This window comes from Aquarana catesbeiana, linkage group LG01 (genome assembly GCF_042186555.1).
Source record: "Aquarana catesbeiana isolate 2022-GZ linkage group LG01, ASM4218655v1, whole genome shotgun sequence".
NCBI classification, from domain to species: domain Eukaryota; kingdom Metazoa; phylum Chordata; class Amphibia; order Anura; family Ranidae; genus Aquarana; species Aquarana catesbeiana.
Window position 1 is genome coordinate 232,933,928 of NC_133324.1, and position 19,223 is coordinate 232,953,150.

The 19,223-nt window shown below is 39.9% G+C and overlaps 1 protein-coding gene across 3 annotated transcripts in view; it reads right to left on the bottom strand.

The window, feature by feature from the left end:
• The window catches only part of WSCD2 (WSC domain containing 2), a 542,380-nt gene that overhangs the window by 438,661 nt on the left and 84,496 nt on the right, over positions 1 to 19,223 (bottom strand). The gene's annotated exons all lie outside the window — the stretch shown is intronic.

The window sequence follows — 19,223 nt, forward strand, 5'->3', positions numbered from 1 at the left end:
AGAGTATATTTTCAATTAACACATTTTCATACAGAAAAATAAATGTTGTAAAACTTGGAGGACTGATATATCCTTTGTCCTATGCCCAATACTTTTTATACAACCTTCACATGTGATTCTAAAGGCGTCTGTAATATTGGAATGCATCTTTTTCTCTAAATAAAGAGTTTTTTTTAAAAAAAAAACAAGCCATTATACTTACAGTGGAATGTTTTTACCTATTTTTTTGCGCAATTACGTATAGTTTATATACTGTTTTTGTGCGTGTTTGTAAAATTAATGTGGGTCGGTCTGGATGAAGTCCAGGGACAAATTTATGTCCCAGTCCAGCCCTGCATATACCTGTGCTCCAATGTGCCAACAAAAGCAATTCATGTGCAGTGCAAAGCACAATGTAAGAAATAAAAACTCACCAGAAAATTTGACCCTATGCAGAAATGGGTAAAATTGGGTTTTTGTGTATTCAAACCATGGACCACCACCACTACATCAGGCCACCTTTAAGATCCACCACTCTAACCTCTTCTGTCACTAATAACTCAGATGCAGAGTACAATAAAGCCGCAGAAAGAATATGCACACCAAAATTTATTAAAAAAAAAAATAAACAAATCCCCATAAAATGACTAGTTTATGCACTTAGATTTAAAGATGCCCCAACCAGTGACTGAGATATACGTGGGCCGCTACTGTTCCATTCCAAAGCCAGGAAGTGACATCACCACATGTGACAGAGACGTCTCTAACCCTACCTCAACATGTTGTTTCGCCCCTTGCAGAGCGTCTTCAGAAGGTCAGGGGGACCCCATATTTCTTGATCCTTTTTTTCCCCAGGCTGATTAACCATAATACCCCACTTTATGTCAAGTGATTACATTAACCGTTGGAGATGCTGTGACAATCCTCAAATAAAAAATAAAATAATATAAAAAACCTATCAAGAAACAACAAATCATCAAAAAAAAAAAAAAAAACTTTAAAGAAATTAAATTGGAATTAAAAAGAGTAGTGAATTTATTTGATATATCCGAAACTCCTAGTAAACCTATATAGCTAGTCCCTGACCAATGACATCTAGTGGTAAAAAACTAGAATGCACTTTTGAAAGGTGAAATGCTAAGTAGCTGTGCACTGCCATATACTGCTCAAAACAAGTATGACACTCATGGCGATGATCAGCTATGATGGAGTAGTTGATCACAGCCAAGGGTACCATACTTGTGTGTTTTTAGTGTTGCGATAAAAAATACAACATTGAAAAACAAGCCTGTATTATATTTGTAAATAATGTTCCTATGGTTTTTACCGGAATCATAATGGTATCAAAGTAAAAAAAAAAAAATGTATGTCATGGTTTTCTTAAATTTTTTGTCTATGGATTGCAAAAAAATAGCATTTTTTTGCAAGACAATGGGCTCCATTCACAAAGCGGTATTTTACTGCATCCGAGTATGTGGAAAGATACTGTATAGCAGTTTCCAAAAAGTTTTTTAGTATTCACTAAAAATGCTACTAAATTACCACATTAGTTATTTTATGATAACATGAGGTATTTTAGTATTGAAAGCCTGTGATAAGTTTGCTGCCAGTGGTAGCCGACGTCCTTACCACAGGCATTCACTAGTTGGTTGTAAAGTAGCGGGGCGGCCGCTGCATCCTTGACAACCGATGAGTCATCAGCTCTTAGCGGGTTTCCCAGCATGCACATTACCGATGACATCACAAGGTGGCGGGGGTCACCCGGTGACGTCACGTCACCGGGTGACCTTGCCCCTTAGTTATTTAAGAACTGTCAGATGGCAGGAGCCTTCGGCGTGAGCTAACATTTTTTGGTTGTTTACTTTTTCCCGGTCGTGGTGGCTGCAGGAAAATGACGATGGATCTACACCACAAAAACTGTCTGTCTTTTTACACCACTTTTTTTTTGGTGAATGAGTAGTACCCCATACTCATTCACATAAGGGGGGCCGGGATCTGGGGACTTCCAGATTCTGATAAACGCTCCACACCTGCAGACCCCCACAACCACCAGGGTTGTAGGGAAAAGGCCCTGTACCCCTATGGTGACAAGGTGCTTTGGGGGCCCACACGTTCCAGGGCATATGGCCTGGTATGGTTTGGGGGGCGCTCGCTGGTCCCCTCCCTTTTCTGACCTGCTAGGCTGCATGCTCGGATAAGGGTCTGGTATAGATATGGGGCCCAACACTTTTTTAAAAATTTGGTGTGGGGGTTCCCTTCAAAAACCGGACCTAAAGAACCTGGTATGGATTTGGGGGGACCCCACGCCATGGTTTTTTTTCCAATTTTACAGTGGTTTCTTTTTAACTTTCAGCTGTCAGCTGATGACCCGCTCTTTAACAACCAGGTTGTTTACTGGTTGTTAAGGAAGCTGGGGGCTGCTGGTTCCTTAAATATCACATGCCAGGACCACTAATTTACTGCATCCTGTTTTATGCGGTATTTACAGAGCATTTTTGCTTTATGCGATTAATACTGTATAAAGCAATAGTGAATTGACATTCAGGAACGCATGCGGTATTTGGGAAAACACCTAAATACCGCAAGCGGCCTGGTTCTGTGCATGGAGCCCACTATCACCATAAAAGCTTGTATGTCCTAAAAAGATATATGTATTACTTGGTTATCTTAAGCAGGGTGGATATAAATCAATGATTAAAAAAAAAAAAATCAAAACAAATCAAATTTTTTTTGATTTGAATCAGATTGTTTTGATTTAAAACTGTTTTTTTTAATTTTTATCACATTTTAATAAAATGCTTTTGGAGTAAAAATCTATCTAAAGATAGTTTTCTATTTAAGACACATTGATTCAGCATGAAATGTAGCTTATGAGGCTGTATATTCTGCATTATTTACATTTTTGGTAAACTCATTCAATGAATCCAAGCTCTGCAAGCTGAGATAACATGCACTACATTGATGCATTCACACAATTCCACAGTAACCATGAGATAAAACAAAGTTCAGGAATATTCCTTTATCCCATTGTTTTGCAAATCTATGTACACTACAAATTGTATGATTGAATCACTTCTGATATCGCTGTTTTACTAACCTTACAGCTTATTATTCTAAATAGGAAACCTTTATTTTGTTTGGAAATATTAAAGATTCTAACTACCAGCAAGAATGAGTTCTTACATTTAAAGAGCACCTGTCATATCAGATCCATCATTGCAGCGCATGTTAACAGTCATCCACTCACCTGCTGCCGCCACGCCCCTTGCCTTGTTGTGTCACTGCCGCATCACCAGCCATTCCATTAAAGTGAATGGCAATGTCAGTGAGTCAACAGCGGGTCAGAGGAGGAGCTGCTGCAGGACAGAGATGACAGTTGTTCTTTAAAAATTATGATTTAAATCGAGCTGATTTAAATCAAACCTTTTTACTAGTGATTTAAATGAAATTCACCCTGATCTTAAGCAATGACAAATATCAACATTTGCATGCTCCAAACCTTGTGAATTCCTTGCAGCTACACTACAAATAGATAGTAAAACCATCTCAGAAGTGTTATAAATTTTTATGCAACGCTATTAAACATCTTAGATCACATAAACGCCATTCACTCTGTAAAATTTATTAAAATATCAAAACTCGATCACACTTTAAAAACCATACCATTATTAAACCTTAAATAAAACGCATACATAGTAATAAACAGTGCACAATAATCCGTCCATATGAAAAACCTACCACTTCAAATAGTGTCCAAATCACATCAATCTATTTTACGTGGAGGAAAACAATCAGTCCCAATAACACTTCTTCCAGCTCTGTCACAACAGATGACCATTATTCAACACCCTTCCAAAAGGCTATTGGTGGAGAGATTTTATTGCACTTATTTTCTCTGGATTGTAATTGAGTACATTTATACAGGTTAACTGCTTGGCTCACATATTAAATTTGTAGTGTAATGCTGAATATGTTTTTGGCATGGCCAGTACAGTTTATGCTATTCTCTAGAAATACACTCTTGACTCAAGACCAGTGCTTGTAAAAAACTTGTATTACAAGCCTATCTGCAACAGTTCCTTACAAAGGAGATCTACCCTAATTGATTGATACTGTGAGTAATAAAAGCAGTCAACGGCTATATCATGTACCCCAACAGTAAATCAGGGTGCGTGTACTTCCTTGAGTCCAGCTTTGTGACAACAGAGCAAGTGTTGCCTGCTAAGGCCCTTCAAAGAAGTGATTAATTTTATCAGCAAGAAGGGTCTGGTATAGGAGAATCACCAGGCTCTTTGTTTACAACAGATTTGGCTAGGATCTGTCATTTACCAGCAATTTAAACAGCATTTTTTTTCTCTGTTAATATCAGTTTTGCTGTAGTATGTTGTATACATTTACAGATGCACCACTTTACAGGCAGGATAAGAGAGAACCCCCAAGCATGTTTTAAAAGGAATTTCACAAATTTAAGGTTTACTTTAAGCATTGTTAAAATCACTGCTCCCCACCAAACTGAATTTTTTATTTTTATTTCTTTGGTACATGTTCCCCAGGGCAGGGTCCAGCACCCCATGCCATTTGTTCGACAATCTCTTTCCCAATAGCCTTGAAAATGGCCATTACTGGTTTTTACCATTCACCTCCCACTGACTTCAGTGAGGTTGGAATTCAGCACCCAAACTTCAGCAGAGTTTGCCAAACCTGCCCCAAATTGACACTGGGTGTGTTTGGCTCACCCCTACTATTATCAGATAAGGACAAAATGGAGTGCAATATGTGTGTTGTACATTAACATATTTATTGTGGAGCAAGATAATTGGCAACTCACATGCAAAGGGTTAAAAGTATGCTCATCAGAATAGTCATCATCAAGGTAATAGGGCATCTGGGGTGTAGTTTTCAGTGCATCAGGAAGCCAAGGGGAGCCAGAATCCAGTGTAGAACATCACAAGGCTGAGTGCCAGAATACCTGTGGGACTGAGGAAACACCAGACGATGCCATACTAGACATAGCATATACAAAACAATATACAATATACAATGGCACAGGTGCAAAACAGATTTGGCAACTCACAAAATGTGGAAAGAATTGGCACTTTCATGCAGGGTCCAGTCTGTGTTATCCTTCCATAAAGGAGAAGGAATAGGAGTCACTCAAAAGCAAGCTGCTGTAACGGTTCAGATTTGTTAAACAAGGAGCAGCCAAGATGCAGGAAGCAAGTGGTGGGTACCGTGGAGTGCACCAGATGTGATGTCATGCAGCAGCAAGATGTCAGGGGGCAGAGCAATGCATTTTGAGGGCCGCCCAGCTTCTTTCTCAAGCCACGGGTCTTGTGGAATCTACATTATTTATACTTATGTTACGCTTTGTAGTCCCACATAAGTATAAATAAGACTGGTGGTTCCACAAGGGGAATAGCTGGAGAAAGAGTCTGGGCGGCCTCGAAACACATTGCCATTCCCCCCGATATCTCACCACTGCGTGACATAACACCTGGTCCGCTGTGTGCTCCACAGAGCTCACCACTCACTTCCTGCATCTTGGCCGGTCCCTCCTTAACAAATCTAGACCATTATGGAAGCTGAATTTTTAGTGACTTTTCCCTCTCCCATGCACAGACTGGATCCTGTATGACTGCACCAATTCTTTCCACCCTATGTTACTTGCCTAATCTTTTGGGCACTTGTACTTTTGTACTGTATATGCTGCACTTCATATGGTGCCCTCTGGTGTTGACTTTTTCAATGCCCTGTATCAATACAATTTTATTTTATATTCTTGCCCAGATAAAGTATTCATACCCCCTGAAATTTTCCACATTCTGTCACGTTAAAACCAAACACTTAAATATATTTTATTGGGGTTTTATGTGAAAGTGGCATATAATTGTGAAGTGGAAAGAAAATGATAAACGGTTTTCAACATTTTTTACAGATAATACCCTAACTAAAATCTAGTGGAACCAATTGCTTTCAGAAGTCACCTAATTAGTAAATAGAGTCCACCTTTGTGTAATTTAATCTCAGTATAAATACAGCTGTTCTGTGAAGCCCCCAGAGATTTGTTAGAGAACCTTAATGAACAAACAGCATCATGAAGGCCAAGGACAGGTCAGGAATAAAGTTGTGGAGACGTTTAATTCAGAGTTAAGTTATAAAAAATATCCCAAACTTTGAACATCCCACAGAGCACAGTTCAATCCATCATCCGAATAGGAAAAGAGTATGGCACAACTGCAAACCAACCAAGACATGGCCGTCTACCTAAACCGACAAGCCAGGTAAAGAACATTAATCAGAGAAGCAGCCAAGAGGCCCATGGTAACTATAGAGGAGCTGCAGAGATCTACAGCTCAGGTGGGAGAATCTGTCAACAGGACAACTATTAGTCGTGAACTCCACAAATCTGGTCTTTATGGAAAAGTGGCAAGAAGAAAGCCATTGCTAAAAGAAAGCCATAAGAAGTCCAGTTTGCTGTGCCCCCCATATGGCTTCTCACAAACTGCAAACATGTGGAAGAAGGTTCTCTGGTACGATGAGACCAAAATTTAACTTTTTGGTCTAAAAGCAAAATGCTATGTGTGGTGAAAAACTAATACTGCGCATAACCCTGAACACTTTTCATAAGCAGGGACAGCAAAGCTGGTCAGAATTGATAGAATTGGAGCCAAATACCGGGCAATCTTAGAAGAAAACCTGTTAGAGTCTGCAAAAGATTTGAGACTGGGGTGAAGGTTAACCTTCCAGCAGGACAATGACCCTAAACATACAGCCAGAGCTACAATCGAATAGTTTAGATCAAAGCATATTCATTTGTTAGAATGGTCCAGTCAAAGTCCAGACCTATCCTATTGAGAATCTGTGGCAAGACTTGAAAATCGCTATTCACAGATGCTCTCCATCCAATCTGACAGAGCTTGAGCTATTTTGCAAAGAATGGGCAAAAAATTCACTCTCTAGATGTGCAAAGCTGGTAGAGACATATCCAAAAAGACTTGCAGCTGTAATTGCAGTGAAAGGTGGTTCTACAAAGTATTGACTCAGGGGGGCTAAACACAAATGCACCCCACACTTTTTACATATTTATTTATAAAAAAAAAAATGAAAACCATTTATATTTTCCAGCCACTTCACAATTATGTGCCCGTTTGTGTTGGTATATCACATAAAATCACAAAAAAACACATTTACATTTTTGGTAGTAACATGACAAAATCTGGAAAATTTCAAGGGGTATGAATACTTTTTCAAGGCATTGTATATGCAACAACTGAGTACTGTGACACGGTTTTTATTTGCACTAGCGTCCAAATTTTTAAGGACAAGCTTTCAGGTGTATCCCCCCCCCTTTCAATGTCCAAGCAGTACCTCAATATTGTATTGTTATTGATGCCCTTTTATTGTGTAGCCTTACAGCACTGACCTGCCACCCCTGTGGTTTCTAATAGGAGTCTTATAGTCTATTATGGCTAAATATGATTACATGGCTGCTTGAGAGATATTTTTGGAGAAAGCAAAACTCAGAGTGTCAAAACAAGGGGGAGGAAAGGGATTTTGACAGTGCAAGTAGATAAAGAAGGAATTTTTCTAAAAAAAGCTAATTTTAATTTAACATTTCAGATTAAAAAACATATATGGATAATACATGGATTCACATAAAATGCAGTTTTTGTACAGTTACAGTGGTCAAACAAAATTTGAGTGTATTTGATTTTTGGGAGATGATACAGTTTCAAGCATACTAGCCCGACATGTTTCACTGTGTCGCTTTATCAAGGGATATGCAAGCCAGAGAAGGTGATATCATCCAACACTCATATAGTTCCCCACGTAGCCCCAGCCTTGGTCAGTCACCGCAAAACTATCCACTAGCACTGAGAATCTGACTTGGCCAAAAAGGGTGCAATCACAGGGGACAGGAAGGTAAAATTTAAACTATTTAAACAAAGCCTAATGGTGGATACAGGTCTTCAAAAGGTTTTTTGGTAATTGCAGGAAAATATTCAAGTTGCCGTCACTCGCACTGCATAAGATAAGTTCCACCCTTATTATCTTATGCAGTGCGAGTGACGGCAACTTGAATATTTTCCTGCAATTACCAAAAAACCTTTTGAAGACCTGTATCCACCATTAGGCTTTGTTTAAATTGTTTAAATTTTACCTTCCTGTCCCCTGTGATTGCACCATTTTTGGCCAAGTCAGATTCTCAGTGCTAGTGGATGGTTTTGCGGTGACTGACCAAAGCTGGGGCTACGTGGGGAACTATATGAGTGTTGGATGATATCACCTTCTCTGGCTTGCATATTCCTTGATAAAGCGACACAGCAAAACATGTCGGGCTAGTATGCTTGCAACTGTATCATATCCCAAAAATCAAATACACTCAAATTTTGTTTGACCACTGTAACTGTACAAAAACTGTATTTTATGTGAATCCATGTATTATCCATATATGTTTTTTAATCTGAAATGTTAAATTAAAATTAGCTTTTTTAGAAAAATTCCTTCTTTGTCTTCTTGCACCGTCAAAATCCCTTTCCTCCCCCTTGTTTTGCCATTTATATCTCTTCAGGGATGAGGTGCCTATGTACGTGGGTGTTTCATTCCTAATCGGAACCAACCTTTTGCCAAAACTCAGAGTGTGTTTATAATTTGCAAGATTGGAAACTTTCAAAATCTGCACAAACACTTTTGCTGAATGCCCCAGGATATTTCTACAAATTAAATATTAATCTGATTAAAGAACGATGGATCTTTCAACTTTATTTTATAGAATCTGATTACATTATCTGGGCTACAGAATGTGATCACTCATTTAAAAATTAAATGCAATCTGTTGTACTTGTGCTTTTCTAACCATGTCGAAACAATTACCATTAGAAATAAAGAACAAATTGAGTAAGCCAAATTACCATGCAAAGTCTTAGTCCAATAAGATGCCTTGATGTTCCATCCTGATAAGAGTGTATTAATTGCTGATTATAAACAAAAGCTTAACATTACAGCTCTGTTTATTAAATCAGCATGCTTACATGAAATTCAGGGTTCCAGTTATAACTGAAAAATATATTTTTCTTTCCTTTATTAGCTAAATGTATTTCTCTCTTTATGTGTATATATTCATCTATATCCATCCTGATAATTTTGCAATATAAAATAAATAATTTCCATGCAGATAATGGGACTGATTTATTAGAGGCAAATAGGCTGTTCACATTGCAAATGAACTTTCTCTTAGCTTAGTAAATGAGGCAAAGCTCTGCTGACTTCCAATATCCAATCATGTGTAAGAAAAAATAATATTTTTTCCAGGTATTGGATTGGGTATTCTTTCCAATGAGCATTTCCACCACATTCACTAAGCTGAGGGGAAACTCCCTTGCAAAGTGAAAATTCCCCTGCAAGGTGAACATCCTATTTGTCTTTAGTAAATCAACCCCAATGTCTCTACATTTACTATCAACATTGCTGAGTGACCTATGTTTGTCTACCATGTATTTTAAGTACATGAGAATTCTGCTCCACAATCAAAGCTCTGATCTTCCCCTTAGTACTGTCCAACCCTCATTATGGGCCAGTGAAGCTGCTCTTCATACCAATAAACCAAAAGTTAGGCTTGGGAAGGGTTTAGGGATGATGCAAAGTACAGACTTTACAGTTGAGGTTACTACTTTTATAATAATGTCGTAGGTTTCCTCTGGAAAGCAACCCAAGTTACTGCTAGAGTCCTAAAGTTTACTTCTGTTCTCAGTTTATAAAGTTTTTATACATGCTTACTTTAATAATTAAGCTTGTCATACTTCACTGAATTGAAATGGATAATTAAGGAAGCGCATTGTCGCCAGCCATTATTAGTATGGAGAAAATTTAAATAAGTTATAATTCTGTCTGATTTATATGCAGATACACTAGAACATTACAGTTTATAAATTAAGAGGTTTTTTTTTGGAGGTGATGGCTTTCGGGCTGTAACCAAAGAAGAGACCCTATAACTGGAAGTAATGGCAGCTGAGAGTGAATTTAATCTTGAATTTATAATTTCTAGCCATGGTATGTGGGCTGAATGGCACTCTATCAGATGGATAATTCCAGGAAGGCACTATTGGGCTTAACTGCTTTCTCCTCTAGGGAATTTAATATTCTCCCATGTGCTAGAGCTTTATTATTATTATTATCATCATTATTATACAGGATTTATATATATGGAGCAAATCGTACAAAAGGTTGTACAGTAGGTGACCACGATATTGTGTCAATCTCGCCACTGTTATCAGTGAGATTGACACCTGCGAGCCTCGTCGCGGGAGCCAGCGCCAAGCTGGCTCGCTCATTGGGAAAGGAAAAATGTGTTTTTTCCTTGCCCAATGAGCGACACGCATTACTGACATTGAGGCACTGAGTTTGGTATGAATCATGAGGGGGAACTCCACGCCAAATTTGAAATAAAAAACCGGCATGGGTTCCCCTCCAAAAGCATACCAGGCCCTTAGGTCTGTATGGATTTTAAAGGGAACCCCCTACACCGAAAAAACGGCATGGGGGTCCCTCCAAAATCCATACCAGACCCTTATGTGAGCATGCAGCCTGGCCGGTCAGGAAAAGGGGTGGGGACGAGCGAGCGCCCCTCCGAACAGTACCAGGCCGCATGCCCTCAACATAGGGGGTGGGTGCTTTGGGGCAGGGGGGTGCCCTGCGGCCCCCCCACCCCAAAGCACCTTGTCCTCATGTTGATGAGGACAAGGGCCTCTTCCCGACAAACCTGGCCGTTGGTTGTCAGGGTTTGTGGGCGGGGGGCTTATCGGAATCCGGGAGCCCCCTTTAATAAGGGGGCCCCCAGATCCCGGCCCCCCACCCTATGTGAATGAGTATAGGGTACATCATACCCCCACCCATTTACCTGGGGGGGGGGGAGTGTCAATTAAAAAACACACTAGACAGGTTTGTAAATTAATTTATTAGGCAGCTCCGGGGGTCTCTCCTGACTATGGGGGTCTCTTCCGACTCCTCCACTCTCTCCGGCCTCTCCTCCCGGTCTCCAGTTCTTCTGCCGGGCTCCTCCGCTATCTTCTGCTCTTTTGCCTGCTCTTTTGCTAGTGGTGGCCCCGTCTTCTCCATCGTCTTCTTCCCTATTCTCTTCTTCCAATGTTGACATGACGCTCTCTCCCTCTGTAATGCCGTGTGCGCGGTGCACAACGACTTATATAGGCATGGGGCGTGGTCACTGGGTGATGTCACCCAGTGACCCCACCCCTTATGACGTCACAGTCCCGGGGCATGATGGGACTGTGACATCATAAGGGGCGGGGTCACCGGGTGACATCACCCGGTGACTACACCCCATGCCTATATAAGTCATTACAACGGGAGAGAACGGCGTCTCAACATCAGAAGAAGAGAATAGGGAAGAAGACCGGGCCACCGCTAGCAAAAGAGCGGGCAAAAGAGCAGAAGATAGCGGAGGAGTCCGGCAGAAGAACCGGAGAGCGGGAGAAGAACCGGAGACCAGGAGAAGAGGTCGGAGAGCGGGAGGAGAGGCCAGAGAGAGCGGAGGAGTTGGAAGAGACCCCCGAAGTCAGAAGAGACCCCCGGAGCTGCCTAATAAATTACTTTCAAAACCTGGGATAGGTTGGGGGCCGGGATCTTGGTGCCCCCTTATTAAAGGGGGCTCCCGGATTCCAATAAGCCCCCCGCCCACAGACCCCAACAACCAACGGCCAGGGTTGTCAGGAAGAGGCCCTTGCCCTCATCAACATGGAGACAAGGTGTTTTGGGGTGGGGGGGCCGCAGGGCGCTCCCCTGCCCCAAAACACCCACCCCCCATGTTGAGGGCATGTGGCCTGGTACGGTTCGGGGGGGCGCTCGCTCGTCCCCACACCCTTTCCTGACCAGCCAGGCTGCGTGCTCGGATAAGGGTCTGGTATGGATTTTGGGGGGACCCCCATGCCGTTTTTTCGGCATAGGGGGTTCCCCTTAAAATCCATACCAGACCTAAGGGCCTGGTATGCTCCTGGAGGGGAACCCATGCTTTTTTTTATTAGAGAGGGGACATTGTCGCTTCTTTCTCATGCTCGCTGCAATAGGAAAATGTGTTTTTCCTATTGCAGCGAGCGTGAGATGCACAGTACCCTGTCGCCGAGAACCAGCGCGATGGGATTGTGCTGGAAACACATTCTCGCAGGCAGATACTGTAACTGGGGGATGAGCTGATGGAAGTAATAAAAGTTTAGTTTGAGGCATGATAGGCTTCCCTGAAGAGATGAGTTTTCAGGGATCGCCTAAAGGCAGCCAGACTGCCTTAGAAGACGTTTGATAACAAAACGTGCGTAAGGCAGGGTCACGCACTGACATCATTTCCGGGTGTGATAGCGGTCAGTGAGCCTGTGGAACGCAGCTGGAGCACACGCTGCAAGTGAGACACACCACAGGTCTGGAGCTGTCATTCCTCCTGTAGTTGTAGGACTTTGTGAGGAGTTTCCATAGTATGGAACATTTGTTTTTATTTTTTATTTGTTTTATTTTTACTTTTTTGTCTTCCTTTTTCTACTGTTTTAACTTTGGAATAAAAACATTTCCTTATTTAAATACTACACTATGGGAGTCCATATCTCATTTCTTGCATGAAAACCTTACCTATACTGGATATTGGAGAGAGCATTAGGAGAGGAGTACAGCTGGTTGATTTGGGCTTGGAGAAGGATCCTTTGCACACACAATTCGATCCAGCTGAGGGATATCCTTGAAAAGTCCATGGGAGCTGGATACTGGTTGGTAAATTTGGAGCCTGGCTGCGTGATCCATGCATCGAGCCTATATGCTATGCGAGATAGCCCTGTAGGGGTTACTGGAGCTGGTGAGTGGGGACCCAAGAGGGGGAGCACTTAAAAATCACCTGAATTTTGTTCCTGTGTATTGTCACCAAGCACTTAACTATCACATAAGACTTTGGTTGGATTGATTTTTTTTATGTATTTTTTGGACTTGGCACGTTGATTTTTTGGGGTCGTTTCATATAATTTCAACTATTTTTTAATATTTTATATTTGTTCTACACTTTTGGGACTATTTATTATTTTTATCTGATTTTCATTTGATTTTTATTTGATTTATTTATTTTCATTTACCTGTATTTTTGTTATTGTAGTATCACGTTTTTTGTAATGCCCTGTACACACGGTCGGATTTTCCGACTGAAAAAGTGCGATCGGATTGTGTTGTCGGAAATTCCGACTGTGTGTAGGCTCCATCACACTTTTTCCATCGGAATTTCCGACACACAAAGTTTGAGAGCAGGCTATAAAATTTTCCGACAACAAAATCCGACCGGTTAAATTCCAATCGTGTGTACACAAATCCGACGCACAAAGTGCCACGCATGCTCAGAATAAATTAAGAGATGAAAGCTATTGGCTACTGCCCCGTTTATAGTCCTGACGTACGTGTTTTACGTCACCGCGTTCAGAACCATCTGATTTTCCGACAACTTTGTGTGACCGTGTGTATGCAAGACAAGTTTGAGCCAACATCCGTCAGAAAAAATCCATGGATTTTGTTGTCGGAAGGTCCGATCAATGCCCGATCGTGTGTACAGGACATATCACTTCTAAACATTTATTTATATCTAGTTTATTTGGCAACCTAGTGAGGTTTGCAACATTAGCATATGCACATTGGTAATTTATTAGGAATGCACTATTGGTATATGCACGTTCAATAGTCACTATAGAGGCACATAGCACCTAATAAGTGAACAGGGTCTGTCACCTTTCATTAGATAGGTAGCGCCATTTACCCTCATACTTGCACTATTAATGTACTCCTTATCCATAGATTCAGTTATGAAATCAAATTGAACTGCCTGGTGTCTAATGGATTTTTTTTTCTTTGTAAAAGCTGGAAAACCACAGATAATCACTTTATTCTATTTTTCATTTGGTACATTTTTTCTATCTCATGTTTCATATTTGATGTTTAAAAATAGATTTGACCCTATTTGGACTTATTACATTTTTAAATTACTGCATACTAGGTTAGATGTAAATATTTGGATTTCAGTAATGGGGTTGAAGGTACATATATGTTATAGGTGATATTTAATTAGGTTTGGTATATTTTGCTTGCTGTAGAGTTTAACCCTTAACTCTGATATTAATTCAGAGAATGTCTTGCAGGCAGATGTCACTTTTTTCGAGAATCCTATTATGGCCATATTCAAGACTGGGAGCTAGATGTTTGCCTGGGACAACTAAATCAATGGTACTTAAGGAATTAGAAAGAAAGCCCCAAGATAAGGTCCGTCTTTATGGCTATTTTAAAGTAACACAGTATAAATACGAAATAACCCAAATTAGAAAACCTCACACTCTTGATTGCTATTTAAACTCAAAATATTGAAAATGTGTTGATTAAAAATGGTTTTAAAATAATTTTTCAATGAAATGCTGTTCTTTCTTCCCAAATGATCTTATGAAATATCATTTCAATTTGTATTTTAGAAAATTAATCCTCAAAAGAACACATTCATTTTTACTTATTCTATTTTTTACTCGTTATTTTAACAGGATTTCTCTGTACTAGTTACAACAGCCTGCTTGTCGCAGCCATTCTATGTCTAAATTGTGGTTTCAAGACTTGAAGAGAAAACATGAGAATAAATATAGGCAGCAAATCAATGAAAATCCTACTAGTATAGAAGGGTCAGCGTGATGGTGAGAGGGAAATAAATTACATACTCAGGTCAGCTTGATGCTAGTTAAAAAGTAAGTGAGATATTAAACACCTCAAAACCGTAGACATACAGTGGGGACGGAAAGTATTCAGACCCCCTTAAATTTTTCACTCTTTTTTATATTGCAGCCATTTGCTAAAATCATTTAAGTTCATTTTTGTCCTCATTAATGTACACACAGCACCCCATATTGACAGAAGCACACAGAATTGTTGACGTTTTTGTAGATTTATTAAAAAAGAAAAACTGAAATATCACATGGTCCTAAGTATTCAGACCCTTTGCTCAGTATTTAGTAGAAGCACCCTTTTGATCTAATACAGCCATGAGTCTTTTTGGGAAAGATGCAACAAGTTTTTCACACCTGGATTTGGGGATCCTCTGCCATTCCTCCTTGCAGATCCTCTCCAGTTCTGTCAGGTTGGATGGTAAACGTTGGTGGACAGCCATTTTTAGGTCTCTCCAGAGATGCTCAATTGGGTTTAAGTCAGGGCTCTGGATGGGCCATTCAAGAACAGTCACGGAGTTGTTGTGAAGCCACTCCTTTGTTATTTTAGCTGTATGCTTAGGGTCATTTGCTTGTTGGAAGGTAAACCTCCGGCCCAGTCTTAGGTCCTGAGCACTCTGGAGAAGGTTTTCATCCAGGATATCCCTGTACTTGGCCGCATTCATCTTTCCCTCGATTGCAACCAGTCGTCTTGTCCCTGCAGCTGAAAAACACCCCCACAGCATGATGCTGCCACCACCATGCTTCACTGTTGGGACTGTATTGGACAGGTGATGAGCAGTGCCTGGTTTTCTCCACACATACCAGAATTAAGGCCAAGAAGTTCTATCTTGGTCTCATCAGACCAGAGAATCTTATTTCTCACTATCTTGGAGTCCTTCAGGTGTTTTTTTTAGAAAACTCCATGAGGGCTTTCATGTGTCTTGCACTGGGGAGAGGCTTCCGTCGGGCCACTCTGCCATAAAGCCCCAACTGGTGGAGGGCTGCAGTGATGGTTGACCTTCTTCTTCAACTTTCTCCCATCTCCCGACTGCATCTCTGGAGCTCAGCCACAGTGATCTTTGGGTTCTTCTTTACCTCTCTCACCAAGGCTCTTCTCCCCCGATAGCTCATTTTCGCCGGACGGCCAGCTCTAGGAAGGGTTCTGGTCGTCCCAAACGTCTTCCATTTAAGGATTATGGAGGCCCCTGTGCTTTTAGGAACCTTAAGTGCAGCAGAAATTTTTTGTAACCTTGGCCAGATCTGTGCCTTGCCACAATTCTGCCTCTGAGCTCTTCAGGCAGTTCCTTTGACCTCATAATTCTCATTTGCTCTGACATGCACTGTGAGCTGTAAGGTCTTATATAGACAGGTGTGTGGCTTTCCTAATCAAGTCCAATCAGTATAATCAAACACAGCTGGACTCAAATGAAGGTGTAGAACCATCTCAAGGATGATCAGAAGAAATGACAGCACCTGAGTTAAATATATGAGTGTCACAGCAAAGGGTCTGAATACTTAGGACCATGTGATATTTCAGTTTTTCTTTTTTAATAAATTTGCAAAAATGTCAACAATTCTGTGTTTTTCTGTCAATATGGGGTGCTGTGTATACATTAATGAGGAAAAAAATGAACTTAAATGATTTTAGCAAATGCCTGCAATATAACAAAGCGTGAAATATTTAGGGCGTCTGAATACTTTCCATCCCCACTGTACATATACAGCCTCTTATCAAGGTGATTATACCAGGATCATGGCCGCAGCTACAGCTAGCTACTTTCTACTGGTGATGATCTTTCTTGTAAAATTGATGTGAGTGTCTATACAGTGGCTTGATCACTTTTACAGGCAGTGGAAGGGGGTTACCCCCATCGCCGTCCAGTCACATCAGGTGCACTAGACAGACACTTCTGTTGTTTCTCCCCCTCTGATGTCAGAAACCCCGCCCTCCCAAGATCACTCGCAAATGCAAACATGCATGTAGATTCCACATGTATATGTAAACGACAATCGCGTAACACATGTTAGGTAGTGCTGTTAACGTCAGAGAGAGCAATAATCCTAGCACCAGACCTCCTGTGTGGCTCTAAACAGGTAACCTGCAAGGGCTTTTAAAGTATGGTCTATGAAAAATTGAATGTACTGTAGTTTGTTGGGTGTGCACAATTTTAAAGCATTACATGTTTGGTATCTATTGACACGGCGTATCAACTTTTATATTTGACCAAACATGGGTATTATTTTGTGTTTGTGTTCACTAAAATGAATTAAAGTACATTTAAACTGCAAATGGCCAAATCTGAAGTGCCAATTATTATTTTCTGAAAGCCTGCAACAGTAGTTGTCAGAAAACCCAAAACACTGGGGTTGATTTACGAATACTGGGGAGTGCAAAATCTGCTCAGCTGGTAGCCAATCAGCTTCTAACTTCAGCTTGTTCAATTAAGCTTTGACAATAAAACCTGAGAAAATTGAATACTGTCCGTGATACTTTTTTTTATTTGCACTAACATGCAATTTTTCAGGACAAGCTTTCAGGGTATGTTCCCTTCTTCAAGGTCCAAGCAGTACTGATTCACAAAAGTTTTAGCAGAATGTTAAAATGTTAAAAAACAAACACAGAAACACAATCTCTGAGGAAAATTAAAATAAAAATAAAAATAAAAACAAAGCACATACAAAACAATACATTTTAGAACTAGGCAATGAGAGGTCAAAATAACATCCCAATAAGGAAATAATTTAATTTGAGAGAAAGCAGGTGGGACTTTTAAAGGTACCAAAATAAAATCCAATAGGTTTGTTAAAAAGATAAATGTTTATTAAACAAAGTTTCTTTTAAAATGACAATAAATGTTCAAGAAAATCGCATATAATTTCAAATATCATGTACAATCACTTCTTACTCTACAGGTTTCGCTCATAAGAGCTTCCTCAGGAGTCTTTGAAAGTGTGGCATGAAGTTTAAATACTACAAAAGAAACAACAATCATAAATAATTGTATTTAGAAATTGTCATGAGAAAATATTGCATAGTCACATAACATGTCATAAATCATAAATATATATATATTTAACACAATGTGATGATGAACTTAGGATGCATGCCTACCAGATGCTTTTTATTCCTAAAATTTCTAAAATTTCTAGTTCCTAGATTGGAGCCTGGATATTGGCCCCCATTTAAGAGAGGAATAATCCATTTATTTCTAATTATAAACAATAGAAACCTTTATTAAAAGGAAATGTTTTTTTTCTTCTTTGGTGCAGGATTCTGACTGATTCCTCAGATAGATAGACTTGGCAGCAGGAGTGCTGCAGGCCTATCTTTGGGCTCCGCCAAGGTGCAGCGAATACTATCTGTTGTGTTTTTGCATCAGGTATCCTAGCAATATATTCTATCCCCATATTTCTGGGGAGGGAAGATCGTATTGGTTCTATACTATCAACTAGCTTTGAGGTAAACCTTGCTTTACCTTTTACAAATTAATACTATTTTTGTTCAACTCTGGTCCGAGTAACCAGGACCAGTTCAGGTAAAACTTATGAATTTTACCTTTCAGAATATTTACCCTTACTCTATGGCTGCAATTGGGTCCCCCTTTTAACCCAGGCTCCAATCTAGAAATCTATCTTCTATGATTAAAAACCATCTGGTCTGCATCCTCAGTTCAGCATCACATTGTGTTAAATGTATATATTTATGATTTATGACATGTTATGTCACTATGCAATATTTTCTCACGGCAATTTCTAAATACAAACATTTATGATTGTTGTTTCTTTTGTAGTATTTAAACTTCATGCAACACTTCAAAAACTTCTGAGGAAGCTCTTATGAGTGAAACATGTAGAGTAAGAAGTGGTTGTACATGATATTTGAAATTATATGCAATTTTCTTGAACATTTATTGTCATTTTAAAAGAAACTTTGTCTAATAAACATTTATCTTTTTAACAAACCTATTGGATATTATTTTGGTACCTTTAAAAGTCTAGTTTGCGTTCTCTCAAACAAAATTGCATACAAAACAATGTATATGGCAATGGTAATAAATCTAACAGCAGAGCTAGTGAGATAAGACAGAGGGGGAGGTATAGACTGGAGGGGGGATGATAGTCACACAGGGGGTTGTAAAACTGTAGTATAATGGGTAAGAAAACCTGGGTAAGGAAACCAATATCTAAATTTAGGCCATTATTTTTTTTTTTGTGCCAAAGAGAAGTATCATTCTTAGTTCAAACATTTTGCTTTCCTGGATAGTTCTGAAATTCCCTATAAGAACTAAAACATTGAGGTCTTCTATAGTGTGGTGCGCTTGTGAGAAGTGATGTCCCACAGGTGTGCAGAAAATGTCTTCTTTATGTTCCTTGATGGTATGTCTGTTCAAATTCATCCTTGCTTGTAATTTCTGTCCTGTTTCACCAACATAAGATCCTTTGCTACACCTTTTGCATTGGATGAGGTACACAACATTACTGGATGTACAGCTGTAAGATCCCATGATATTGAAGGTCCCATTTGTGTGT